The sequence below is a fragment of the Arachis ipaensis genome, chromosome B06 (assembly GCF_000816755.2).
Source record: "Arachis ipaensis cultivar K30076 chromosome B06, Araip1.1, whole genome shotgun sequence".
Taxonomy (NCBI): Eukaryota; Viridiplantae; Streptophyta; class Magnoliopsida; order Fabales; family Fabaceae; genus Arachis; species Arachis ipaensis.
This window is the reverse complement of record NC_029790.2, coordinates 59751623-59754355: the sequence shown is the minus strand read 5'-3', so window position 1 is coordinate 59754355 and position 2733 is coordinate 59751623.

Sequence of the window (2733 nt, the reverse complement as noted above, 5' to 3'; positions counted from 1 at the left end):
TCAGCAGGAGGCTTAGTATAACTCATGAAGACAGCTGAGGAAGCCTAAAACCTCATAGACATTGTAACAAACAACCAGTACTTCTATGGTCATCAAAGGCAATGCCAACCAGCTCAAAGGATACTATTTTAAGCTGGAAGGTGTGGATACTATTTTGGCACAAAACAAAGTGATGCATCAATAGATTCAGCAATAAATGGAGATGATGGCCAAGAGGATTAATGGTCTTCAAATTGTAGCAGTGAACACTACAAATCAACCACCAGCTGGGTGGCGGCAGAATGAAGAAATCTATGAAGAACAGCAGCCATAGCAAGTTAACTCTATGCACAACCAAGGTGCTGGTCAGAATGAATTTCACCCCAATTCTAACTTCTATCCACCCCACAACCCATCAACTAACCAAAATAATTTCTACCAACCATCTTCATCTCACACTCAACCACAATCACCCCAAGAGTCCCAAAGAATCTCCAATCTGGAGATGATGATCGAGAAGATGATGAAACATCAAGAGCTAGCTAATAAAAACCATGAAGCTTCATTGAGAAACCTGGAAAGATAAATAGGCCAATTGTCTAAACAGCCAGAGAAACCAACCAATACCTTCCCCAGTGATACCATTCCAAATCCCAAAGAAGAATGCAAAGCAATCCAACTCAGGAGTGGAAGAACATTGGAGGATGACAAGATTGGCAGTAAGAAAAAAAAGTGGCAATTGAAGAAAAGAACCATGAAGAGCTCAAGAAGAAAGATGAAGAACCACAAGCTTCAAAGAAGGGGAAGCAAGTTATTAGGAACCTTCACAAGAACAGAGGAAAGAAGTGAAGCCTTACACTCCTCCTCTGCCATACCCTCAAAGATTGCAAAAGTAGCTAAAGGATCAACAGTTCCCCAATTTTTTAGAAGTTTTTAAGAAGCTGGAGATCAACATCCCACTTGTTGAAGCATTTGAGCAGATGCCTCTATATGCTAAGTTCCTCAAATAGCTCATCAACAAAAAGAGAAGCTGGATTGAAAAGAAAATAGTGTTCTTAACCCAAGAGTGCAGTGCAGTAATCCAAAAAGGCCTCCCACAAAAACTCAAAGAACCTGGGAGTTTTTTCCTGCCTAGCACCATTGGCAATATATTCATTGATAAGGCATTGTGTGATTTAGGATCATGTATCAATCTAATGCTCTTATCTATGATGAGAAAGTTGTCCATAGAAGTAGTGAAACCTATAAGGATGACCTTGCAACTTGCTGACAAATCAATGGTAACCCCTAATGGAGTGGTCGAGAATCTCTTGGTCAAGGTGGATAAGTTCATATTCCCAGCAGATTTTGTGATCTTAGATCTAGATGAAGAGGGAGGTGACTCTATCATATTGGGAAGACCTTTCCTAGCCATAGCCAGGGTCATCATTGATGTGGAAAAAGGAGAAATGACTCTGAGAGCACATGATGAGAAGATCATTCTGAATGTCTTTAAGGAAATGCAACATACTGTTGAAGAGAAAAGCTGCATGAGAGTTGAAGAGGAAGATTTGGACTAGAAGTAAAGGCCCAAAGAGGCACTCATCAACTCACCTTTGAAGCAAAAGACAGACAGTGAAGAAGAACAAAAGGCTGAGAAGGGACTGTAGGAAGAGGTTGAGAATTTGATCATTTGGAAGAAAGCCCCTCACATAATTCCTGCCGCCAAAAAAGAAGGGCCATCAAAGAAAGGAAAGAAGAGCAAGAAAAAGGTTCTAAAAGGGTGGAAAAACAAAAAAATCCCAACTGAAGGATTTTCAAAGGGGGACAAAGTGAAACTAATCTACCAACAGTTGGAGACATGCTCACAAAATGATGATTATTACACTGTCAACAAAATACTCTCACTGGAACACATATAGATTGTTCACCAAAGTACAGGAAGAAGACTCACAGTGAGAGGGGACAAGCTGAGGCACCATAATCATCAGCCACCCTAACAAAGAACCAATGTCAAGCTAGTGATAGTAAAAGAGCGCTCCATGGGAGGCAGCCCATGATTTAAAATTCTTGCTGTTATTTTAATTTCAATAACCAATGGTTTTTCTAGCATAAATTTGAGTTCTCATGGGCAAATTTGATAGTTGCATATACTGTTTTAAAGCATATGTCTGATTCCTAAGTTTGGTGTGCCTAAAGGCACTCTAAAATGAATTTTCAAGCATGATGATCATATACCCATCTTAGGATATATACTTATTCATTTTATTAGAGTATATAGCCAAACACTAAGTTTGGTGTTCTACATATGCTATGAATTTCAAGAAAGTCACTTTTGCTCAAAGAGTCAAGTTCATGAAATGATAAATCATATCTTGCATCATTCTTGTGAATTTATTTTGCAAAGGTAGAAAATAAAATGTCCCTTGTAATGAATATACTAACCATGACACAAAATTAATTGGGTTTCATATGAATCACTTGGCACAAAACAAGTTTGGTGTTCACCAATATTTTGTTCAACTTCAAAGGGGCATAGTTAGTTATTCATAAATAAGGAACATATAGCAATTTCTATTTTTATTTTTCTCTACTTTTCTTGCTGACCGCCACTTCTCAAGAATCAGATTTTGTTGCTTAGTGTTGTTTAGATTTAAATGGATATGTATGAAGAAAACTGAAGAAAGGACAATACCATGCCATTTACGGTTGTCCCACGGAAAATGTAGGTCACATGTGCATGGTTGGGAGGCACAAATCTGCAAGAATCAATAC